The sequence below is a fragment of the Thermobia domestica genome, chromosome 8 (assembly GCF_964235325.1).
Source record: "Thermobia domestica chromosome 8, izTheDome1.hap1.1, whole genome shotgun sequence".
Taxonomy (NCBI): Eukaryota; Metazoa; Arthropoda; class Insecta; order Zygentoma; family Lepismatidae; genus Thermobia; species Thermobia domestica.
This window is the reverse complement of record NC_137461.1, coordinates 43,977,310-44,005,223: the sequence shown is the minus strand read 5'-3', so window position 1 is coordinate 44,005,223 and position 27,914 is coordinate 43,977,310. Positions and strand designations below refer to the sequence as shown.

The following is a 27,914-nucleotide window of genomic DNA, read 5'->3' as shown; positions in this document are numbered from 1 at the left end:
GCCTAACCGGCATAACCGTGGAACGTAAAACTCAAAGATTTCATTTTTCATTTCATTTCCGAAAATAGAGATAATGAGTCATCAATAAGCACAAAATCAGTGTTAATTGTCAAAGTTTGGCTCCAAGTCTTTACTTTGTTGTGGTCCCGCGTAGCGTAATCGTTAATGCTCACGTCTTTGATGCGAGCGGTCTTAGTCTCGATTCCTGGTGGGAATACTCGGTGAAAAAAAGTGTAAAAGCTTCTTCAGACCAAGGGCGCCGATTTCTCTGTAAATTTGGGGGGGGAGGCATTCAGATGCAAAAGGCATACATATGAGGATTTTAAGACAAATTGCACTCAATTTATGCCAAATATTGTATATTCATAAATACAATAGGGGGCCCACATGAGCTTGGGGGGAAGCGGCCCCCCCCAGAATCAGCACTCTTGCTTCAGGCCAGTTATCCTGAGTGAGGTTTTCCCCATTTACACCAGGCATATGCCCGAATAATACCTAGGCTGCTTCCTCATTTTCAGGTTTCAGGTCACTTCCTTTCTTCTTTACCTTTCTTCATATAGTGTAATCAGCGATGGACTTCATCCCTCATACGTGGGTCTAATGTGGCTGTAGATACCAAGAGTCCAGAAATCTAATTCCTGATCCTAAACTTTTCTTTGTTATTGACAAACTGCATGCTCGTGCAGAGGTGGTCTGTGAAGTAACGTAATATGTATGTGTGATTTTCAAGAATCAAGCGCCAATAAAAGCAAATTGTGCACTGATATCGCAAAATAAAGAAAGAACGAAACAAATAAATGAAATAAAATCTTGTAAGTTTTATGTCCCATGATTATGCTGGCTAGGCTAAAGAAGACGGTAATGGTGAATGAATGAATGAATGAAATGATGGAATGAAGAAAGTGGGATTAAACGGGAGATCCCCGAAGAAAGCCCACGCTCACGACGTTTGTTAACCACAAAATTCACTCAGCGCGAACTGAGATCGAACCAAGGGCTCCATGAACCAGAGGTGAACGGACTACCACTGAGGCACCGCGGCCCCAAATAAATAAACAAATAAATAATTGAAACAACTGAACGAGTGAGTGAAAAAAGTAAAGTAAAATTCAAAACGAAAAACAATCAAATTGCACAAAATTCCTCAAGAAATTTGCTTTCGATTAAGGAAAGCTATTCATCAGTTACTTTATAAGGATGGAAGATCGAAATTTAGGGATAATTCCCTCAAGCATTGTAAAAAGTAAGAAACATTTTCATAATAGTACTATAACGTGGGAAATTCAGAAGCAAAGTGGGATTTTTTTTGTCTATCGGGATGGGATTTTATAACGTTCAAGATTAGTTTTACTGCTTTATTTCAATAACTACTAGAAAATGTGAATTAGGCTTGCCAACCATACGATAATTCATCGTGATATACGATAATTTAAGCTATATATGATAATGTCTTTGCGATAGTAGGTGAATATATGATAATTTTAGAACGCACTTTTATTTTCACTTTTTGAACATACAGTACAACTAAATTGCAGATGTGCATTAAATCTTCATCCTGGCGAAATTAAAATACGGCTAATTTTACAGTAATTATGTGATATCTTCAAATAGATAAAAGATAATCGAAATGTGGAACAAGAGCGCCCTAGACAATATTATTTTACATGAGAAACCGTTATCACGACTCACTTATCTGCTTTCGATTTCGAGCCATTTTGAAAATCGGCATTTATTTTCGCGTTTCTAAACAGCTGAAAACGGAAAGCCACTAGGTGACTTGTGATAACGGTACCTCACGCAAAATAATGTTGTCTAGGGCGCTCTTGTTCCATATTTCAATTATCTTTTTATCTATTTGAAGATATCACATAATTACTGTAAAATTAGCCGTATTTTAATTTCGCCGGAATGAAGACTGTTAAGTAATCATAAAAGACACACACCGAAGTTTTTAATACTCATTCCCGCTAGATAAATCAATAACGAGTTCAGAAATGGCAACCTCACATCCACTCTAAATTTAATTACCTTTACGAGGGATCGCAGGCCCGTATCCAGGGGGGGTCTAGGGGACCGGGCCCCACTAAATTTTTGTTGCCCCCCTCTCTAAAATTTTCACGGTAGGCTTGCAAATGAGCTATAATATGGTGATGAACTATAATATGGTTCGATCGGCCCCCTCCCTAACTTCAGCCGGGTCCCCCCTACATTTTTGGGCCGGCTACTGGCCTGGAGGGATGAAGGATTAAAAATTTTTGAGGACAGTGGCGACAATTTGGAATTCGAAACTCAAGATTACTGGATAAATTTATTTAATATTATTGCTATTATTAATAATATTATAGGTCTACTTGTTTCTACAATTATTTTGCGCATAGCGAAGATATGATATTTTTTTGTAATATACGACAACTTTAAAGACGAAAATCGGTGATTTTGTTTTCTGTTCTGTATTTGACAAGTTTAAAGGGTTGAGTTCCGGGTTAAAATAAACCTCTGCCTCGCATAGGAAGTGAACGCATATGAAGTGAAAGGCATTTGAAGTGTTGGTCCAAATCTGTAACTGTCGCTGATTCCATGGGACATTGATGATGAACTATGAGATGTGATGTTTCTTATCAATGATTGGTCGATGGCTGAATTGACGCTGGCGGTGGAAACAGACTAATCTTGAGTGGTAGTTAATGTAGCCAATCAGGTTGTCTGGAGTGGCTCTCATAAGGGAGTGGGTGGTCCTGTATGTAATTGTTCTCTGAGGTTGATAGCTCTAAATGTGATATAAGATAGCAGTTTTACCCGCGATACTGTTAGCGGATTGACTCTATTAATGAACTTAACATAGATAATCCCTGTTTGCTATGTATTGTAAAGAACAGAATTAAATAAAATAGCTTTCGTTCAAAAGTTGTCATGTGGAGTAACGGACTGACGCACTAACATTATAATCTGATTACATGCTCACTAGCGTCATCCTACAATTAAAATATTCAACGTACTGATTTTAATTTCAGGATTCCCTTAAATAAGACAGAATTACCCATTTAATAAAAATACAATCTCGAGAACCGGAACTGACATCTGTTTAATATATCTGGAAATATTTTTAGTTTTATTTTTAATATATGAAATTATTCATAGCGTCAGTGGCTCGTGTCCGGGCTATCCCCTTAGCGGTAACAAGCCATTTCACGTAACCATGTTCGTGACGGGTTATGCAACAGCACAGAACTTACGGAACTCCCACAAATTATTTTGATGATCCTCTCTTGACTTACGAATTTCTTTTTTTAAAATAGCTACGTACAACTGTACATGTATTGTGTACCGTCGTACGTACATTTTAACTAAAATAATAATAAAAGAAATGTCTTTCAGTATCTAGTTGACCTTCGGGAATTCCTAGTTTGTTGATTGGCTGAGATTGTGAGCAACTGAATTTCCAATCTAATTTCATACCCTCTCGTGAGAGCAAAAATTTTTCTTTTTTTTTTTTCTTCTGCTTCAGCAAAAAAGATTTTACACTTAAAACTATTCTCTGTCGTTTGAAATGTAAGTATTATGTAGAATTGTCACATTTATTCTATATTAAGATAGTTATCAAAATAGTGGAAGCACCTTAACTAACAAATTGCAGCTTACTTGACTAATACTAGTGTTACCCATGGGACGAGGGATTTCTCGTCTCGAAAACAAAACAAGACTCGACACGACGGGCCACGGTGGGTCAGTGGTAGAGGGTTCACCTCTGGTACTTGGGGTCCCGGGTTCAATCCCAGCCCCCGCCAAGTGAACTTTGTGGTGGACAAGCACCGTGTGCGTGGGTTTCCTCGAGCTTCTCCCGTTTCCTCCCACTTCCTTCATTCCACCATTTCATTCATTACTCATCATCACCGTCTCCTTTAGCCTAACCGGCATAACCGTGGGACGTAAAACTCAAAGATTTCATTTCATTTCATTTCAAGACTCGACACGAGAAGAAGAATGTTTTAAAATTCGATACCAAAGTCTCGTCTCCATTTCAAGACGAGACAAGAAACTTCACGAGTCTCGTGCACTCGACTTGCTATCGCAATTCTTGGATCTCCAGCCTATTTTAATGTTACATCATTCATGCCACAAATTTGAGGAGTTTGAAGCTTAAAATATATAAAACGATAATCATGCATGTTGTTCTGTATGGTTGCGAAGTATGGTAGCTTACTCTGAGGGAAGAATGTAGACTGAAAGTATTTGAGAACAAGATCCTGAGATGAATATTCGGACCAAGAGGAACAGGAATGAGGAATGGCGGAAACTTCACAACGAGGAATTATACTGCATAATTTAAACGGTTTATCAAACATTGTTAGGGTCGTCAGGTCTAGGAGGCTTAGGTGGGCAGGTCGTGTAACCAGGATGGAAGAAAGTAGGAAGACTTTTTAAAGTCTTAACTGGAAGACCAATGGGAAAACGACCATTAGGAAGTCCTAGGCGCAGATGGGAGGACAATATTAAGATGAATCTTGCAGAGATTGGAATGCAAAGTAAAAACTGGATCCAGTTGGCTAAGGATAGAAGTCAGTGGAAAGCTTTTGTGAACGCGCCGCGGCATTGAACCTCCTGGTTCCATAGGACATAGAGTTAGTTAGTTAGTTATGATTCACACCACGTACATCTCTTCTTATTTCCAGCAATTCAGTGCAAAATATTTATCTAACATTTTCCATCTGTTCTTCTAGCTATGTAACCTATCCATCACTACTTCTGCTTCTTCGCATCATTGTGAACTTCTCTTACCTTTGTGTAAGAGCAGATCCATTCCATTGTATTTCCGCTAATTAAAATTATTAGCGAAATTAAAATACCGCTAATTGTACAGCAATTATGTAATATCTTTAAATAGATAAAAGATAATCGAAAAGTAGAACAAGAGCACCCTAGACAATATTATTTTACATGTGATACCGTTATCACGAGTCACCTAGTATCTTTCCATTTGCAGCCATTTAGAAACGAAAAAAAAAAAATAAATGCTGATTTTCTAAATGGCTGGAAATCGAAAGCAGATAAGTGAGTCGTGATAACGGTATCACATAGAAAATAATATTGTCTAGAGAGCTCTTGTTCCACTTTTCGATTATCTTTTATCTATTTGAAGATATCACATAATTGCTGTAAAATTAGCGGTATTTTAATTTCGCCGTGATAGGGCCGCTTAAACACAGTGACTTTTATTTTTAAATACATATATTAAATTCAATGCTTCATTTCAAATGCAACATATGCTTACCTAGTAACTAAAGAATCTACAAGTACTGCAGATTCGAATGTGTTCTTATTCTAGTTATTGTAGCTAACTTGTAAACTGGCAGAAGCATCACAAAATAATCAGGATATGCATGTGTGAAGTTTTTCGTATTAATTATGCTGAGTTCACCTTCTTTTAAAAAAGACCAACAAACAGTGCAAAGAAATATCTATAACAATGAAAGAACAGGAAAAATATTTTAAGATGAAAAAGCTATATAGAGATGAAACCTATGATTACTTATATATTCAAGAAGAAATTAATGCACTTGTTGAAAAATCCCTTCAGCTCGCATCAGCGTGATCGAGAACATTCCCGCCTTCTCGATTCACACATGTGGCCAATGAAGAAAAACATTTTAGACCGTATTATTAAAGGTCTTATGTAAAACGGACTATAATTATAAAAAGCCTGGGCAACGCCTTACATTCGGAGATGAATATGGTCAGATGTTACATTTATACCAGTTTCCCTATTATCGGTTGAAGAAAAATCATCATCCTGTTAAATACTCTGTAAGGCTATCATCAGCACAGATAAACGCAGCTATGAAATGCGAGAAGTAATAATATAAGTTCTCTTTTTGATTCACGTAGTCTTCATACGAAAATGGCAAGGTAATAATTTCCTTGTCAATAAAGCCGTTTATCTTCGGGTTTTATGCGAACGTAAAGGCAGTGGAACAGTGATGTTAAAAACTCAATAAGATAGTCGTTCAGTTGAGGATGAGCAGTCTTTTGGTGTTTGTTGGGTAAAGCACGTGCAAGATACTTTCCTTCCAAATTTTCCACGCGTTATCTTGTTGCTCTTCTAAAAGAGTTTAGTCAGGGGACCCCTCTACATAAACAAAGTTACTGTAGCAAATAGTTGTTGGTTTGGTATCAGAAGCAAGCAAGAAAGAAAAAAAGAAATTCACATTTATATGCTTAGTATAATACACAAGAAGAAATAACTTGCTATTCAAAATGCCTGCTTTATCCATCTGCACAGGACAGTCTCCGAGCGCTGTGCCCATTCTGACTGGCAATGCGCACGATATCAGACAAAAACCCCTGATCATTGTTCATTCTAGCCAGGGCCGAATTAAGAGTGGGGCTTAGGCAAGGGCGCCGATTCTGGGGGGCCCGGGCCCCCTATTGTATTTATGAATATACAATATTTGGCGTAATTTGAATGCAATTTGTCTTAAAATCCTCATATATATATAGCTTCTGCATCTGAATGCCCCCCCCCCAAATTTACAGAAAAATTTAGGGGCTTAGGGGGCTGTAGACCCTGGCCTCTAGGTTGGCGGAGATCTCCACTGTGATCGCTAATTGTGAAGCTGAGAGAGAATTCTCTCTTATCAAGAACAAACTACGTGCTACAATTCAATAAGAATGCATTTCCGCTCTCGTCTTGTTATCAGTTGAACATGAGGTGACCAGTTCTCTTGATTTCCAGGATGTAATAGAGGACTTCGCAAGGATGAAAGCTAGGAAAATAAATTTTTGAAGTACTCATTTTTTTTTAATTATTACATTTATATAATAGGATAATTGTGTGTGTGTGTGTGTGTGTTTATGCATTTGGAAAGTTTCATTAGATATAATATCATCTAATGCATGACATGGTTGATGACGTAGAAGTCAGTGGCGGATTTAGAAGCTGGAAACTGGGGGGGAAGCAGTCGGACCCCAGACTATGATACGTATATCATGAGTTTACTACAAACTTTCAAGAATATATAAATAATAAGCTTCAATTATTATTTCACTCAAAAAACTAGGGGGCCTAGGCCCCCCGGCCCGGTGCTACATCCGCCACTGGTAGAACTACGTGTATTCCCTTAACTTCCTACTGTACTTTCACAGAAATGTATTAGACGAAGTCAGCATGAGACACATGTTTTCTAGCCCGGGGCCTTCAGATGGGTTAATCCGGCCCTGATTTTAGAACACATTTCAAGAAAGCAATATTAATATATCACTCACAGTAGACTTTTGTCTTAAATCTAGACCAAAGATAGACTCATCTTATTTTTTAGAAGGGGAAAGACCGGAACATTTGGTACCAAAACCATCAACTAACAAACAAATCCATGTTAAACAGAAGAGACATTACGGTATTAGAGCCACAAGTGTTATCAGCAGCTTCAAAACCTGCATTAAAAAAAAAAAAAAAAAAAAAAAAACCCTCAGTAAACATCTGCAGATATGAGTAAGTTATACGTAATTAGACAATTCGACTCCATGTTTATACAAATTACTCGTATCCGTGTTACTGAAAATTAGGATTTACAAAGCATTTACTGTGTTCACCAATTTTAAAAAGAAGACAAAACCTGACATTTTTATTAAACCGATGGAAAATAAGATGAAAAATGGTACTGCTCAGGTTGGAACAGTACATATGATCAGTCTATCCATCAGAGCTATCAGCATGTCATTCAACCGATGTGTGATCAGCTCTGGAATATGGTTTCGGATTTATTTGTTACACTTACTTTTTAGTTTTTCCTCACACCAACCCTGTTCATTAGATTAAAGAAGAAGAGGAGAATGAATGGTTGATGAAATGCATGGTTGATTTGAGTTTGAATTTTAGCGTCCCTTTTAGGAGCGAGGCTATATGAGACGTGGACCTATACCTTAAGCGCGGTGGCTCAGTGGTAGAGAGTTTACTTCTGCTGCGTGCAGTCCCTCGTTCGATCCTCGGCAAAGTAAGGTTACGGTGGACAATATAATGTCCGTGGGTTTCTCAGTGTACTCCATCTTCCTCCCGCATTCTCATTCCACCAAATATTCTATCATCATTCACTTGCCTTAAGGTTAGTATAAAGGGACAAGTTTTGCCGATAGATGTCACTATAGTCTTTGTATCTCTCCCATTTATTTTTTACATTTCCGAAAATTTACAATTTCTCTTAGAAATTTCAACCTACAGACTTCAATTTTTTAGAGAAGGAACTTCATAACCTATTAAGCGGAACAATCCGTGCCGATTTTTTATTTAGAATTTTCTTCACTGTTGAAACAGTTCCATTGTTAAAGGTTTGGGTGTTCATTTCAACAATCAAGACATTTCAACAATGAAGAAAATTCTAAATAAAAAATCGGCACGTATTGTTCCTTTTAATAGGTTATGAAGTTCCTTTTCTAAAGATTTGAAGTCTCCAGGTTGAAATTTGTAAGAGAAATTGTAAATTTTCATGAAAGGTAAAAAATACATAGGAGAGATACATGAGACTGTAGTGCCATCTATCGGCAAAACCTGTCCCTTTAAACCAACCTTAATCATTCGTCTCTCTTAACAGAAAGGGCATAAACGTGGGATGTTAAACTAAAAGATTCTCCTTTCTATTACAATTACTGGTTGACGAAATAATGATGATATAAAGTTTAAAATGCGACGAGCAGGTTTCATCTCTCCACCTCCATTACCATGAGAAGTACAATAATGCATTTTACTAAGTTTCTTTTTTGTTTCTTTTGAATGAAATGTCTTCATTCTTCGACTGAAATAATCTACAAACATTGAAGTAATGTTGGGAAACGAATCTACTCTTAAATTATCCTAATTAATCGTAAATAAATTTTTGCGTCATTTTCCACGGATATATTAGTGTTTTTTGCATCCTGATTATTATACTAGCCCGCTAATCTCAGCAGCTCTGCGGGTGGTATACCAAACAAGGATGATACCTATACTTACTCTCATAGTAATATATAGGAATGTGATTTTAGATTGTTTAATGTTATGTCTTGGGATCAACTGGATGAATCATTTCTATCAACGAACGCGGTTCTAAAATTTGATCCTCTACAGCTTGGAAAAAATTTATGGTGATCCATCAAATAGATCTTGTTTTTTTTTTCTTCCTGTCGGACACGCGGACAGCATAAAGGAGTTTTGTTAAAACGAACTCGTAAAAAGTGAAATAAAATTACTTTATGGTTATGCACTTTAGATTAAAGGAGATGGGTACTTAATGGAAGTGAATGAAACATTGTGAAACAAATGGTGGAATGCGAATGTGGGAAATAATGGGAGAACTCCGAGGAAACTCACGGACACGATATTGTCTATCACAAACTCGCGCACACGATATTGTCTATTGTCTATCGCATGACAGGAGATGCACTGAGAAAAATCAGTTATCCAGACAGCGGTATATTGTACAAATATACGAAATCCGTATGTTTACTACGGAAATCTGTACGGAGAATAACGTTATCCATATGCTACATACGTACTGCCTTTTTCTCCGCTTAGATGTTACATCATGCCGCTGCAGGGTGTCTGACGTCTAACAGTCTTCCGGACATTCCATACGTATATGTATGTTACATACGTCAGTTATATGTTATATACGTTAATCTTTATGTGAAATCCTTACCGCATATATACAGTTCTTTTTTTCATACGGAAACTACATATAGACGGAACAGTTATACGGAAAGTATTATAAAACGTAAGTGATCACTTATACGTTTGCTGCTGAACTTTAAATATTTTTGTACGTTTCAAGTCGGAAAACTACAGGAGTTACGCATGCAACCTACATTTTCTTTCTGTGTATGGAACCAGAGACTCCGTGTAGCAGAAGTGAGCGTTTTACCACTGAACCTCTCAATCCCCCCTCCTCCTCTGAATTCCCGATGGACTTCACCTCACGATCACTCAGACCGTTCGACTACCTATACACGGGCAGCTCACTCGGCTATGATCACTAGCTCTTTTTTTAAAGCCTGTCTATTCCACCTATGGCCTCGGAAACTATGCGAACTATACTTCGGCCCCACCCCCGCCTCCCTCTGGCGAAGGAAACTCTCTCTTTGCTTAGGGAAAAGAAGTGAATGACCTCACCTGAGTTGCCAATTTGTCATTCAATCCTTTGGTCTTGACGAGTCTAGATCGTAGGTTACTTAGAATTGCTGTACAGAGCGAAGTCCATGAAATAATTCATTGTGGCAACGCTTCCGCATCCAACAATTGAAAGATGTTCGCAGCAACTTGTCCCTCCTTTTTCGAAGGAGGTACGGGAAATCACATATCGACAGCAGGGCCAGCAAGGGCACAGTTGAACTAGAAAGGAGGACATGCTTGCTAAAATAAGGACTTGTTTCTTAACAATCAAAATAATGGTGTATTTTATTTATCTCCAGAATTATGCAGATTCGTTTCTCGTTACGACATTGTGAGTTATCGAAAGCGATATTGGTTTGAAGAAGCTTTAAAAAGAAAATAAAAAATAAAAAGACAGAAACTGAAATATAGCTGTAATATATATGCAACTTCCCACAAACATGCTAAATGTGACCTCCAGGGTTAGTGAAAGGAGTTTTGCACTTAGTTCTGCGAAATGAAAGCGGATATTCAGGATTTTTTTTTAAAGAAGGATAAAAATCTGTAATCAGTATCAATTGAATACGCAACATTGAGCCGGGAGAAAAAAAATGGGAGGCACATGATCTCTGGATCAAAAATATGTAATCAACTTGATATTATGTAGATGTAAAAGTTGTAAACATGAATAAAAAAAATTATGTTAGTTGAAAATCATTTCCTCGAATACTAACAAGATAATTTTCGAAATATTGCTTATTATTATTATTACACGAGTTTTCTCAAGTAGATTAACTATCAATCAGATTTCGTAATCAATTTGCACCCACTCCCGCTCTTTCAATCTCTACATGTAAGTAAAAGTGATCGTATCACTGCAAAAGGCTGAACCGTTTGAAAAAAGTTTTCGAACATAGCTAATAAGTTCTTATAGTTATTACCTATAGTACCTAACTGGGCTTGTATCGTGTCACTTTGATTTAAACGCGTATTCCAAAGGAAGAAAGAAAGAGGTTCGAAATATGCAAAAATATAGTATCACATGAGCCCAAATATTTATAGGCCTAGTGTTTCAAATATTTTCCACAAACCCAATTTCCCGTGCAAAGAACGGACATTTTAGCAAGTTTTATCTAAAATTGTACCGGCTTGTGTGATCGAGAAGTTTAGGGCATTAGGCTACCGACCCAAAGAACTACTTAAAAAATAGTTGTATTTAGTTCGTAAATACACAAAATAATTTTAACATAGAGTTATGAAAATTAAATAATAACGTTATTTAAAAAGTAGTTCACAAGATTTTAAAACAACCTGATATGTAATAAAATGCAATTGAGTTCGTTCCTCTAGTCGCTGCTTTAACTTAAATTTGGGAGAAAATGCTATTCTGGAAACACTGTAATTTCTATGGATGGCAACACTGAAAATTCTTCAGTTCATACTTTCTGTTATAGAATAGCATTATCTATGATTGTGGTAAGTTGCATTTCATTATCTCCTTTCACTTCTGAAAAACAAGCAAAAGAAAAATGGTAAATTTTGTATTATTTTTAGTATGTCAGGCTCTTAAGGAGATGCTATTACAATCTCGAAACGTTACAAGAATTTCAGATGCATTTAAAAGATGAAAGGAAGGTGGGAGATTGTGCATGAAAAATTGGAGTAGTTGAGTTGATTTTGAGTTTAGCGTCCCTTTCAGCAGCGAGGCTATATGAGACGGGACCTAGTGATTAATGTTGAATCCGAACCACATGAGCTCCCACCGGAACGAACCCGGGTCTCCCATGCCTGAAAAATTGGCGTAAGGGTGAAGAATATAATGAGAATCAATACATACCATCTTAAATCGAACCCCAAACCATATGCACCAAATTTTTAGTATGATACTACACATGGGCGGAGCTATGGGGTATTTCCCCTCCCTTTTTGACAAAAAATGTGTTATTCATATTAACTCCACACTCGTTTAAGAAGTATTCCACAGGTCCGAGACCGACCAAAAGGTCTGTCCCCAGCTGACAATTCCTAACTCCGCCCATGTTACTATGCTAACTAAAGGGACATGGACTTTGTATAGTTTACTGAACGGTACACTACATAAAAAAAGTTGATGAGCTATTCTCTAAGAAAACGATAATGTTCAAACTTCTGTGAAGATTAAAGCACTATTGAAGAAACAGTATCATCTTGTGGAAAAAACTTGTACACCTACTAACTTAGTACTCAATTGCGACATTATGCAAATATATAATTTATTACATGACATCACATACAATTTATTGTTCACGTTGTATGTCGGAGAAAGTTCACAAGACAAATCACGATATTTCCTTCGTGTTTTCTTTTTCTAAGATACAAAACATACGAAGCATATACGTAGTATCTCCTTACACGTAACATTGCATAAATCTCTAAGATTTCGTATTTGTTTTCCAAGAATTAATGCGCGTCGACGCATATCACAAGCACACACACATACACACAGTTTCCTCTCTTTCTCTTTTTCCTTCAAGTATGGAATACATACTAATACAGACGTCGTATGTATATGAGGTAGGAATGTTTCCGTTAGAAAAATTGGTCAGTGCCTTAGGCTTTTTTTCTTATATGTAGAGGTCAGCATTTTCTCATTGCTTTCAACATGCACGGAGTAAATTTAAGGTTCAAAAACAACATAGTTAAAAAATTGCCCAATAAACAAGAAATATTTTGTAAACACAGACAGAAAGCATGACATAATAAAGTAACAAGTCGCTAAAGAAGTAAATTTGTACTCAGTATTACATATTATTTGTTATGTCTGCAGTAGTGTAATGGCCGTAACCTTACGCCATCAGCAAAAGTGTTTTCCAAGGTTAGAGATGCGTTATCAACATTCCCCTTTTCTTTCTCCCCCCTCTCCTCTCTATTTAACAGGAATTAAGAAGAAAGGCTCAAATCGTATTCTTCCTTAACACAGTACTGAGTTTTGGCTGTCCTTCACACGACAGGGACAATCTTTACCCCCCATGGCCATCCAGTTTGCCGGATCTGTCGCCATGTAGATTCTTCGGTTTTTTAAAAGGGATTCGTAAAAAATGCAATTTACAAACCAAAATTAACCACGACTTTCCAGGATCATTGTAAAAAGATAAAACATGCTCACTGTAGGCTATGATACCGGCCATTATTCGTCGTATAACGCACAAATTGGGTTATTACAGGAGAAGGAGAAAGTGAACTCGGAAACTTTGATGGTAGTATTAAAAAATTTTATGGTGTAATGGAAGAACCGAAGACTATACGTAACTTATACATATCACCAAATAAGTAAAAGTTAGAATAGAAGATGAAGTGATAGTGGAATGTATAATTGAACGGGAAGTTTGAAAGGAAATGTTGGGTAAAGTACTCCAAAATAGTTTTTGGTTTGTTTTAACAAAGAATTAAAGAAAAGACTCACCAAACATTTCCTGTAAGTATTGTGTCTTACGAGACGGAAACCTTAACACGGACACTTCTCAAAAATTAGATTTCCCAAATGTTCGTATAGAGAAAAATGAAGAAAATTCACGGTAAGCCAATAAGAAAGTGCTATGAATAACAGGAAAAGAAACAGCAATCTAGGGTTAATTAGAAAGAGGAAAAGAAATCATTAGGCGATTTTGAGAAGAAATTGTGTTCTAAGATACCTAATAGAATGTTCGACGGAAGAAGAAAGGAGGAGAAGAAAACGATATTTCATTGACGGTATTAAAACAGTAATTGGCATGTCAAGATATAGAGTACAGATATTATCTGACGTGGAAGCTTCTCGACTTACCACAACAAACTAGCCAATGAAGGAATACCACTTGTAATTATAATAATGATTATAACATGTACACATATTCGTACTATGAAGACATTGATCATTCATTTCAAACATGCAGACATTGATCTTTCTCAAATGGTGCTACTTACATCTGTGTAAGGCAGTAAACTGTATTACTCCTTTGAGGGCACCCTGCATTTATTAAGGTATCAATGGTGAGGAAAACCGAAATTCTTCTTCCTCTAAAACCTTTTCCCAGTCAACTGGGGTTGGCTCTTCGGATCACTGACTTCCATTTTTCTATATCTTGTATCATATCTACTTAAACACCACAATGTGTCGTATTTTCCTTCACACCATCAATCCACTTCTTCTTTGGTCTCCTCAAGCTTGTTTCCCATTCTTCACTATAGCTCTCACTCGGTGAGCTACACATTACATAGGGCTTCTTCTTACATGCTCAAACCACTGAAGTCTACTTTCTTGCAGTTTTTCTTCAGTACTGGCCTCACCTTTACTGTTTCTCTTATCGCGGTTTCTAATCTTGTCCTTTCACGTCACTCTACACATCCATCGCGACATCTTCATCTCAGCAACATGCAATTTCTGTTGCTCTCCAAAATTTCGCTCCGTATAATATGGCGGGTCTGATCTCAGTTTTGTAATTTTTTTTTTTTCTTTTTGGTATCCTATGTTCACACATGATTCCTGTAATTTTTTCTCCATTTTGTTCAACTGTTGCCAATTCTGTCGTCTTCATCTTCCTTTAGTTCTGCATTTTCTTGTAGTATTGATTCCAAGTACTTGAATTTCTTCGTCATTATCACCACTTCTTCTTCTTCGTCCAGTCATATTCTTTCTATTTCCAATTTTATTCTTGCTGAATGTGCAATATTCATTTGGTTCTTACTTTTACTAATTTTAAGCCCTTTGCTCTCCAATGCTCCTCTCCAGGTATCTAACTTCTCTTGCAGTGTTGTCTTGGTCTCGTTCACCAGCACACGATGCCGTCTGCAAATAGCATATACCGTACTAAGGTGCTAACTCTTGGATATCCTTTGTAAATTTGTCCATCACAAGTGCGAAAAGATATGAACTACGGTTAGATCCCTGATGAAGTCCTACTTCAAATGTGAAGTTTTTCGTTATTGCACAAGCGCTTTTCATTCTTGTCTTACATTCATCATACATATCTTCAATTGAACGGATATATGTGTTCAGAATACACTTTTTTCTTCAATGTCCAACAAATTAGATCCCGTGGCACTCTATTGGTACGCTGTCACGCTACGTGAATCTTGCAGCTGTCATAAAATGAAAAACCTTGCAACCCTATTACATTTCTCCACGTAAACACAATCTTGAAAGGGACATACAACATTTTTTTCCATCTTGTAAGGAGTTGAACCATTTGCAACTTTCTTGGTCGTCTTGCTTGCTACCTGCTATCGCCCTCCCGCTAACATAAAGGAAAAACTAGTTTCGCCGCTTCCGAAACAACGGATTCTTTTGGACAGGGAGGGGAAGTGGGTCAAAATACACGTTTTTAATGAGCAGGTTAACTATTTGTCCACTAGAGTGGAGATACCTTTCTTGCTTTGAGGAAGTTGTAACATGTAAACAGTAAATACAAAGATCAGTTGCAAGTTTTTTTTTTTTTTTTTTTGTAACAGTTACAAGATTCGTGTAAAATGGAAACCTATCTTATCTTATATATATTTTAACGCCGGTACAACGTAACTGCTTCTCCATTTTCTAAATTTTGGCAAGTACTTCAATTTCGTAAATGGAGTAATAAAACAGAAACAGAATTTCTACTCCGGTAAGTGGAATATACGAAGTAGGTGGCACTTCTCAAATAAAATAATAATAATAAAAAAAATATGATACAGTTCCATTCTGGGAGTTCTCGAATGTTGCCAAAATAAAGAAATTAAACTTTACACATAGAGAAATTGTATCAGTACTCTCAGGGGCGGATCCAGGACCGACTTTTGGGGGGGCGGTAAGTTGTCATACTGCTACTTTTAAGGGCTCCAAACTTTGGGATGGGTTTTATTTATATATATAAAATAAGAAAGTTTCCTCTTCTGGGGGGGGGGTAGGCGATTGCCCCGATCGCCCCTTCCTGGATCCACCCCTGAGTACTCCTTCCACTACTTCAGGTTCTCGAAATTATTAAATGGTAAGGTCGTTTCGGGAATATTCTTCAATTGAACTAATTTTTCTCATGGCATACTTTGGTCTGATATATAACCATGTTAGGGGGTGAAACAAACAAACAAACAAACAAACAAACATAAGGTCCATCCTAATAGTATATATGTAACAATGACGAAATAAACATTTTTTTATTTTCTTGCTGGATAAATGAACCAAACAAAGAAATTCCATTCTGGAAATGTGTTAACGAAACATTTCTGGATTAATGAATCAAATGAAGTAGTTTGTGTATCTAAATATGTTTTTTTTTAAAAAAAAAAAAAGTAAATAAAACACTAAGAAACGTAGCAAAGCTGGCAATGCACTACATATATAATTACATGCCTTTTGTTACTTATAGAACATCTATGCTGCATATTTTGTTTAAAAAGAGGATTCACACTCAGGAGTTTTACGTAAACTTACACGAGATAAAATTGGACTCACATAAGATAAAATAAATCATATGTAAGAGACAGTAGTAGAATCTTCCATACTGTATCATTTGCTCGAAAAGCTTTTTTCTCAAGTACAGTACTCTATGTTATTAGTACGAAAGTTACAGTCTGATGTTCATTTCAGATGTTTTCTTAAAAGCTTATAATTATTGTAATAACAGCATGTCTTTTTAGAAGAAGTCCATCACTTTTAATTGTACAGTTGCAGACCTTTGGATGGAAACTTTTTGCTTAAACATAGAATTGACAATGAAAATTTAGTAGAACCTTTATTTGTTTGGATTTTTTTAAAACGAAATTTCTCTTCCCTATCATGGAAGACCAAATTAAAAAAGACGAAGAAGAACAGTTCGCGTTCAGGAGAGGTAAGGGTACAAGAGATGCAATTGGATTAGTAAGGGAGATCGGTGAAATGTTTATAGAAAAAAAGGAAAGAGGTGTATGTGGTATTTATTGATGTAGAAACGGCTTTTGATCGCGTGAATTGGGAATTGCTGCTGGAAGTTCTAAAGAAAATTGGGTTGGAATAAAAAGATCAAAGGTTTATAAGAAACTTATATAGGAACCAACAAATAAGTGTTAGAATAGGGGAGGAAATGACACAGGAGAGTGCAGTGGAAGGAGAGTTCGACAGGAATGCTGTCTCTCGCCTACATTTTTAAATATTTATCTAGAAGAACTAGTGAAAAAGACATTATATAATGAGGCATTTCGGTAGGTGCATACGGTTTGCAGATGATATAGAGGTTGTTGTAGAATCTAAAGACGAAATCAATAAGATGTTAGAAAACTTTAAGAAGTGTTGTAAGGTATATGGGATGAAAATAAATGTCATGGTGGTTAGAACAAAAGGGTCAATGTCAAATATAGAAGTGGGAAGGGAGAAAATATAATAAATGACTGGTTTTCGATACTGAGTAGGATTATTAGTGATGATATGAAATGTGAACGCGAAATAAAAGCAAAAATAGGAATGGGGAAAGAAGCCTTTAAGAGGAAGAAAATACTATTTTGTGAGACCTTGAATAAATAGTTGAGAAAAAGACTCATAAAATATTTTGTGTGGGGCATTGTAGTGTATGGGTCAGAAACATGGACATTACTCAAAATGATGAAAAACATTGGAAGCTTTCGAAATGTGGGTGCGGAGAAGAATCGAGAAAATTAGCTAGGTCTAGAGGAAAAAGAACGAGAGAATGTTAGAAATGGTAGAGGAAAAAAGGGCAATTTTAGATATTATTAAGAAGAGGAAGAGAAACTGGTTGGAACATTGACTAAGAAGGAATTGTATCATGAGGGATGTGCTAGAGGGCATGGTGGCAGGAAAGACAGGGAGGGGGCGAAGGAGACTACAACTAATGGACTATATTAAAACAGAAAAATCGTATGGGATGGGAAGACGAAGAGGTTAGTGGAAGACCGTGGGACAGCGAACCTTCCCAGTTGCCGCAAGTGACCTGCCAATAATGACTGAATACCTATGATGATGACCTATGTTATTATTATTATTATTATTATTATTATTATTATTATTATTATTATTATTATTATTATTATTAAAGAAAACTGACAAGTTCTTTTAATATATTATCGGGATAATTGTATTTATTGAACAGAGTATAGATTTTAATAGGTATGTATATTTTTATAGTATATTTGTATGTTTGACGGTATCCTTGTTTTAAGGACAATTTTAAGAAAGACTAACTATTTTAATGAATAATGAAGTAATTATGTTTATCCAGACAAGATGCAAGTCGTAAAATTATGTATATATTATAAGATAGACAATGACCTCCTATCGTCGAAACAAATGTATTGTTAATATTAAAAGGAATATAAGACGTGTGTTATAACCCTTAGTTTTATGAGTGAGTGCTGTATTTTTGCTATCTGGCTGTTCATAGCACTAAAAATATTATTATTATTATTATTATTATTATTATTATTATTATTATTATTATTATTATTATTATTATTATTATTATTATTATTATTATCGTTTAGATCGGAAATGGTTGAATTGAGGGTTAGCGGCGGAGTTGCAATTCTTGTTCTTGGGACACCGATTCGATTGCAAAAACCAGTTTTCGATATCTCTTGCCGTTTTTGTTTTGATATCCGTTGACAGACAGATCCACACAGGCGTTCTATGATACTTTCGATACTCAAGCGTGGCATAGCTTAAAAGCCTACAAAGTAGTTAGGTTCAACACTTGTTGAATCTTGTTCTTAACTTTTTGTTCAATCACGTACAAAATATTTCTTTCTTTCTTTCCACATACTTCTCTCACCTTTTCTCTCTCTGTTTTTAATTCCTACTCACACTTTAGATCTTCACTAATAAGGTTATTGAAAAAAATGTAATCAAATCTTTGTTTAACGTCCTACGATTATGTCCATTAGGCTAAGAGAAACGGATGATTAAGGCAAGTAAATAATGATGGAGTATTTGGTGGAACGAGAATGTAGCAGGAAATGGGATTACCCCGAGAAAACCGGCACGATGTTGTTCACCACAAACTTGTCGGGGATCAAACCAGGGACCTGAAGCACCAGAGGTAATCAAGGTATTTGAAACTAGTCACTTCTTCTGTTTTTTTTTTTTTTTTTTTTTATATTCTACAATTAAAACATTTCCATTTATTATAATCACCATTTCTTTCATTTTTCTAACTATTAGGTTTAGGCCCTTTTCCTTCAATGTTCCAACATTCTATTATCTTTTGTCTTACGTATATTTCGCTACATGAATAATATAATTGTGTAACTTCCTTTCTGTTGCAGAAAGATAATAATTATATTGCAAATTGGAACGCTAATAAACATTAATTATTAATTAACCAAATGCTATTATTAATTAACCGATTTCTTTTAATGAAGAAAATTGAAATAAACTTTTAAGGGTGGCTAAAGGTAATAGTAGCAATGAGTTTTAAATTAATTGTTTTTTAACATTAAACTAATCACTGGAATATATAGATTTGGTGATGACACAGCCAGGGCGGCTTTAGGACTTTAACTTTGCGTAGGCTCGCTCCCTCGTTTATGGATACATACAACACATTTGATTGATTAATGACAGTAGAAAATTACTTTCCCAGTAGTGGTTGATACTATTTGTTAAATAATTATCTACCATTAATATAAATAGTGGAAAGTATATCTACCCCTTATTGTATCTTTTAGCGTTTATATATTTTTCAAAATTCTTAGTTGGCCCCGTGCCTACCCGGATTATCCGTTCAGGTCGCCACTGGAAATAGCACTGATAGCAGAGAACGAAAAGAACTTGCAGGAAGCACTTGCAAACTTGAACGACCAACTGAAAAAAAAAAACATGCAAAATGAAGATAAATAAGAAGAAAACCACGGTGATAAAGTGCACAGGAGCAGGATAGGAAGGGGGAAAAGTATGGCTAGATGGTGAGAAAATCGAAGCTGTTACGACATTTCCTTATTTAGGAAGTCTCGGACGGAAAAAGTGAAAAAGACCTAAGTTCAAGAATAGCACAGGCTAAACAAGGAAAAGAGGATTGCTAATAAAAATGTGTTATTGGACGTTTGTAAAGGATTTATTAAGACGCTGATATGGAGCGTGGTGCTTTATGGATGAGAGACGTGGACATTGAGAAAAGCTGAAATATCCAAGCTGGAAGAATTTGAAATGTGGCGTTGGCACAGAATACTGTTCATTTCATGGACCGAAAGGAAAATGAATGAAGACGTACTAAAGGATGCTAATGAAGGACAACAGATCATGAAGATAATAGGGAAAAGAAGAAACAGCATGCTTGCCCATCTTATTCGGCACTCCGATTGGATCACCGTGCTGATAGAGGGAAAGGCAGAAGGAAAAGCAGGAAGAGGAAGACCAAGGATAGAATATCTAGATGCAGTTACGAAGAAGAGACCTTATCAAAGTATAAAACAGCTCCTCAAGGGAGTGAAAAGTTTTAAAATTTCCATGTTGCACACCAACCTATGGTTGAAGTGAGAAAGAAGATGATGATTTGAAATACTGTCTTTCGAGAAAATGAAACGAAAATTTCCTTACCTTTATATCATTATTTAGTGTAACGACTGGCAAATATGAAAGATATCATGCGATTTTCATTTACGAAAACTGTACTATATTTTAAGTAAATAGTTGCTACTATTAACATTTTCTACGCGTTTTTTTTTTTTTTTTTTTTAATATTTATGTCTGATACAATGATTACTAGTTACAATAATCTCCCCACATTGATATACTACGTAAGTATAATTGAATTTTGCTGATATAACATCATAAAATATTCATTTAACACATGATCCAACGGTGGCAAAAATGTGTGATCTTATCTCATTATCTATCTATAGACCCTATATAAAAAAATGAAAGTGGCTATGTTTATGACTTAATACGTCTTGAATCACCCGACTAATCTTGATCAAATTTTCAACATAGATAAAGTTCGGGCCTAGAATTTTTTTTCATTTCATTTTGGGGAAGAGGATATATACAAAAATGATCGAAAATGACCGATGTTAGTGTCGAATCCATAATTTTCGGGGTCGCTGAGACTAACAGTGACACTTCCGATGCCGTTTAAATCCAAATTCACTCCTTTATGTCCAAAATGAAACGTATTCTTCTCGTGCAAAGAACGGGTATTCTGCTAGTATATTATAGAAGAAAACTGAAAAACAAGTTATTCATGACGTCTAAAAAATAGTTGTTATTTTGAAGAGTTATTTTCGCAATAATGATGATAATTATAATGGCATAAAGATACACATGTAATGAATATGTCAATTGAAACATATATAGGTTATTTATTTATATTTGCTCTCCTTAGGAATGATATTTACTCTTTCTGTATTTAAGATGTTTAATCTTACTTAAATAAAATTTCCATTGAACTTGTTAATCAAGAATAATTATTGATTATTTTACTTCATAAACTATTAATTATCTGCAAAGATAAACTATTATTATTATTAATTAGAAATTGTTGGTATATATGATATACTGTATTGATTGGTAAGTTCTTATATTTTCTTACAAATAATAATACTATTACTTTAGATTGAATTGTTGATATGTGTAGCGGTGCAACTACGCTATTTGTCTCCCGGAGTATGAAGTCGCCTTAGCGCCCCCCCCCCTGACCAATCAACCCAAACGCTCTAACAAGGAACCCTAGGTATCTATCAGAGCCCGATTTTCACGAAACTTTGTATATAGAGAGAGTACCTCGGGAAACTCGCACAGCCAAAATTGTAGCTGCAGAGTCCAAGACGTTGGGACACTAGGGCCCGAGAAAGATCAAAAGTGGGACCTCAGTACATTAAGGACATGGTGAGAAAATGCAGTTTTTCTTTAAAACTAACTATTGTAGCAACACGAAATGAGCATACATGGATACGAGATCGTCGATATGATCTGTTAAAAGTTATAAAAAGAATATCCGCCATCTTGAAAGAGGCCATGTTGAAACTGGTGTGATTGGTGTAAATGAGAAGAGGGTCATCCGATGCATTAATTTTAACGTAAATAACCACAAAAATCTGCTGGTGAAGTCTGTTGTTGGATTACAATATTCTTGTGCTTCTGGTCTGTGGGTGAAGTCTGTTGTGGTATTACATTATTCCTGTGCTTTAGGTACAAAATGAGCAAAGTGTATCTTATGACACTCAAGCAGATGCAGATTATGGAGCGCTATGAGTGGGATCAGTGAAACTCGAAAACCGATAGAAATATAATTTTAGCACTACATCATTTATGTCACAGTCACCATGTAATTGGTGTGGATGTGGTGATATGACGGGTTCAATCTTCATAATAATGTCATGGTTGAGATTAACTTGTAACTTTTTATTTTTAGACTTGACTTAATTCGATCAGAAATCAGGACATCATATCAGTCCACCTATAGCGCTCCACACCCTGCATCTGCTCGAGTATCATGAGATACACTTTGCTTATCTTGTACCTAAACCAGAAGCACAGGAATAATGTAACCCCACAACAGACTTCACCAACTGGTTTTTGTGACTATTTACGTTAAAATTAATGCATTGGATGACCCTCTTCTCATTTACACCAATCACACCAGTTTCAACATGGCCTCTTTCAAGATAGCGGATATTCTTTTTATAACTTTTAACAGATCATATTGACCATCTCGTATCCACGTATGCTCATTTCGTGTCGCTACAATGATTTGTTTTAAAGAAAAACGTGCATTTTCTCACCATGTCCTTAATGTACTGACGTTCCACTTTTGATCTTTCTCGGGCCCTAGTGTCCCAACATCTTGGACTCTGCAGCTACAATTTTGGCTGTGCGAGTTTCCCTAGGTACTCTCTCTATATACAAAGTTTCGTGAAAATCGGGCTCTGATAGATACCTAAGGTTCCTTGTAAGACTACTCCTGACATTGGCATCAGACATTGGCATCCTATTCCATTTTTTCTTTAAGCGGTAAAGCTTGATTTCAAAAGTGAAGTACATAATTTATTTTTTTAGTACAAAATAAAGTACCAAACTAATTAGTATTTGAAGACCAAATAATCTGAGAGTAGCATGCATGAAAGATTCTTATAGTCTTATCATAATAACTGCAAATCACAATGCTTTTGGAATTATATCGGGATGTGCATATGTGTAGAATGAATCAACAGCCTGTTGCTTTAGAATAGAATATTTAATTACTCGGACATTTTGCAAATGTTTTAAATCGTGTAAGTTAAATGAAAACATAAAAAACTGGAAGTAAAATTTAACTTTCTGGGCTCTTTTGGCTGCAAAGATTTTTACGTTTTCAAAACAGCTTTGAAGCTAACTTATGCTCTATGGATATTATGCTAATTTTGATGAGTCGTTGTGCTGTTAAGTTTCAGAGTTTTTTTTTTTTTTTTAAATGATCTTTAGTTTGCTAAAAACTCCTTTCCTTGCGTTATAATGAAAATAAATATTTGCTCAGTTTTTGCGCCCCCCTATTCCGGCGCCCCCAATCCCCTTAGTTACGTCGTTGGATATGTGCTGAATTGAGAAACTAAATACTGCATCTGACAGTGAGATTCTTTTGGATGTCTGAGGCTGCAATAATTAATATTTTAGATATACTTTCTTTCGTCTTACTTTATTTATCTCATATAATATATACCTGTAGAATGGCAAATATTTCTTTATTTTTCAATTTTCGTTTAAATAATAATAATAATAATAATTTGACCATAAATTATAATTCTTGAAGACCATTATAAAACATTTAATAGGGGTATCTTAAACTATGATAAACAGATTAGAAAATAAGAAAGCGGTTCATTCAACAAAGTGGTATTATTAGAAAATCCTCTCAGATATAATCATTAATATTTTGTTACTAATACAAGTGAGGAAGAATCTAGCTTCTCAAAATAATTTGATTTTCATTTATTTAACTTTATTCCAATTAAAATTTTTACGTTACCGTACGGAAAATTAAAACATGGAATGTAATACGGAGCAATCTGTTGGCAAAATATGAAATTATTTTCTTTTTTTTTAAACAAAATTTCGAAACCTTTGGAAATGGTCAACTGCGGGGTTTAAGAACTATAGGATAAATAAAATATAACTATGAGCCAGTAAGAATTTTAGGACTGATTCAAAAAAGTGGATTGAAAGATTGAGATCTTGGCCAACAATTAGTTTTTGGAACAGGGGTCACAAAATTTTTGAATGGCCCCTAAATCGAGTTTTCGTACTTTCTACGAAATAAGCACATCATATTGAGTTAGGGGGTAGATTACTAAATATTTTTCAAAAGCTAACAATTTCTCTATTGCCAGTTTTTCGTAAGTGAAAAGAGAATAAAATGTAACTTACCTCAATAATAGATAATGTTATTCTTCACCCAAAAATACGAATCGGAAGAATTTTCAGTGTTCCAATCCATACAAATTACAGTGTGACCAAAATTTGAATTACCCAAAAGTCTAGGTTAAGGCAACGACTAGAAAAATTAACTCAACGGTAATTGATGACTCATCATGCTGTCTGTGTTCCTTGTTAACTACTTTTTAAATAATACTTGTATTTATTTTGTAATAACTTATATAAGTTATTACAAAAAATAAGTAATTACAAAAAATGTTATTACAACATAAATGCAAATATTATTTAAAAAGTAGTTAACAAGGAAAACAGACAGCATGATGGGGTTCATCAATTACCGTTGAGTTCATTTTTCTAGTCGTTGCCTTAACCTAGATTTTTGGGTAATTCAAATTTTGGTCACACTGTAATTGGTATGGATGGCAACACTGAAAATTCTTCCGATTCATATTTTCGGGTGAAGAATAACATTATCTATTATTGAGGTAAGTTACATTTCATTATCTCTTTTCATTTACGAAAAACTGGCAAAAAAAGTGTTAGCTTTTGAAAAAATATTTAGTAGTCTGCCCCCTTAAGTGATAGGTTGGGTTCGGCTACACTATATGTAGTTCTCCAGATATAAGGCGTACAAGAAATTTTTTTATTGAAATATATTGGATCTTTTGATCCAAAAGGGATTCATTTTTTTAAATGGACATTTTTGAATCCCACTTGCATTTATGTCCGGACAACAACTCGGGACTTTAAAAAAAAATGCCAATCCCGTTGAAACCGGCACGTCTGGTCACCCTATTCTAAATTAGTTCTGAGTAGCACTTCACGATAGTTTCTATATTGCTCAAATAGTTTTCATTTAAATAAATAAATAACAATCCGTTCGTTTTGTCTTAATTACTTGCACTAACCATTAGATCTAAACCTTTTATTTACCCCTACAAATAATGGAATAATGCTCTGCAGAAGTTTAAGAGTCTTCATCCCTGCGAAATTAAAATACCGCTAATTTTTCAGTAATTATGTGATATCTTCAAATAGATAAAAGATAATAGAAATGTGGAACAAGAGCGCCCTAGACAATATTATTTTACATGAGATACCGTTATCACGACTCACTTATCTGCTTTCGATTTCGAGCAATTTTGAAAATCGACATTTATTTTAGCGTTTCTAAACAGCTGAAAACGGAAAGCCACTAGGTGACTTGTGATAACGGTACCTCACGCAAAATAATATTGTCTAGGGCGCTCTTGTTCCATATTTCAATTATCTTTTATCTATTTGAAGATATCACATAATTACTGTAAAATTAGCGGTATTTTAATTTCGCCGGGATGAAGACTCTTAAAAGAGTATAAGCAACAAAAATGCTTTCTATAGAGAACAGCTAATAAAAAGATTATTTCACGAATACGTCACAGCCCGTAGCTAGGATGATGAGGGGGGATTCAGCTCTCTCTCTAACCGCCTCTGAAGGTTCTAGTGGTTTATTTAGATAAATACATGCTCAAAAAGAAGCAGGCAAGAGTGGGAAGTGAACTCAAGTTTGTCCCCTCTCCAAAATATATCTCGGCAACTCTGTTTTCATGATAGGCTACGGGTTTGCTTTCCTCAAGATAAACAATCTACAATTGAACAATTTGTTTCTGAGTGTATATTTCGATTTTGTGAATATTGGTACTTATATATGTACCTTTGTCATATAAACGATAAAATCAAGTGATTTTACCGGTTAAGTTGTTAACAAGACTGACTAATGCGTAAAATGAAAATAGAAAATCCTTTAGCAAGACTGACGAATACGTAATATGAAAATAGAAAATTCTTTAGCAAGACTGACGAATACGTAAAATGAAAATAGAAAATTCTTTAGCAAGACTGACGAATACGTAATATGGAAATAGAAAATCCTTTAGCAATATTGACGAATACGTAATATGAAAATAGAAAATCCTTTAGCAAGACGGACGAATACGTAATATGGAAATAGAAAATCCTTTAGCAAGATTGACGAATACGTAATATGGAAATAGAAAATCCTTTAGCAAGACTGACGAATACATAATATGAAAATAGAAAATCCTTTAGCAAGACGGACGAATACGTAATATGGAAATAGAAAATCCTTTAGCAATATTGACGAATACGTAATATGAAAATAGAAAATCCTTTAGCAAGACTGACGAATACGTAATATAAAAATAGAAAATCCTAATTTAAAAAATTGGTACACGCGGTCAGGTTATGTTGTAACAAGCTTTATGCGTATATAATTACTAACAGTAATTTTATTATCAAAAACAGTCCTTTCTTTAAAGTTCAGAATTTGTTGTCTACTAACGAACATTTTGCACTTAATGTTTATATATTTCAGCAATTAACAGTAAATATTGATATGTAGATAGTATATATATATATATATCTTCTGTGCTTCAAGATATATACGAACATTTTGCAACATAACTAATTACAAGGCAAAACATTTCTGTAAGTAAGTACACATTAGACATACTTCTCTACCTATTTTAAATGCTCTTTTTTTGTCTTAAAAATATGTAAGACAGACAAGGTAAAAATGCTTACCTGATAATATTGCAGGAAACTTGTTTACTGATGATAATAATGGCTTTTCAAGCAACACACACTTATAATCACTCACAAACAAGTTCTTGAATCTTTGCCGGAAACTAAAAAGTTCGTTAAAATAAGTGCATGGACATTGGACAATATCGGCTAAAAGGGCTAGCTGGTTAGCTTATTATTATTTTTAAAGCGACGATGTAATATTGTCCGGACGTTCGATAGTGTTCTCTGTCTGAAACCCGGTATCTCCGGCTTTTCTTTCTCTTGTGGCTTCTTGCTGTCTGCGAAGGTCGCAAAATCAGAGTGCTTTCTAGCTGTTGAACGACGACAGGCAGGCTACATATTAGTTTGGTCTCGCGTAGTTAAGGTCTCACTTCAAGCAATTAGCCCACAGTTTCCAAGAAATGTTGAACGGAGAAGAAGACGTTGAGGTCCTCTTTTGGGTTTCCGTCCATTTGAAGTGGGGCAGAAATCGTAGTAGTAGTGGGAAAAAAATGTTGAAAATAAGTTCTCCTCTCCCCTACTCTTATTTCTGCCTACCCAAGTACTCCTACATTGATGTCCCCTACTTAAAATCCTTTCCCAGTTGGATACTTTTTTAGCCAATAGTATGATAAAATCTAGAGTACAGTAGATCTTTGGATTTCCCTTTTAGAAATCGTCACCTATCTTACTTGTTCGCCGTTCTTCATTGGTATTCCCTTTTACTGGCTGTTTCTTCTCGTCTCCACCTCTCACCCCTCATTCGTCGTAGAATCCCCTAAAGGTATGTCTTTACGTGTATTGACCGTTGGTGTTTTCTTTATTATTATTTTTTGTATTTCTCCATCTCTCTCTTTTTTTCTTCTTCACACACACACACACACACACACACATGTATACATATACTCATATTCT

At 35.4% G+C, this 27,914-nt stretch overlaps 1 protein-coding gene across 1 annotated transcript in view; it reads right to left on the bottom strand.

The window, feature by feature from the left end:
- LOC145692848 (endoglucanase A-like) overlaps positions 1 to 27,621 on the bottom strand; it is a 135,521-nt gene extending 107,900 nt beyond the window's left edge. The window contains exon 1 of the mRNA XM_081768362.1: positions 27,018 to 27,621. The gene's annotated coding sequence lies outside the window, so the exon portion shown is untranslated. The remainder of the gene's footprint in view (positions 1 to 27,017) is intronic.
- Positions 27,622 to 27,914: the final 293 nt, after the last annotated feature.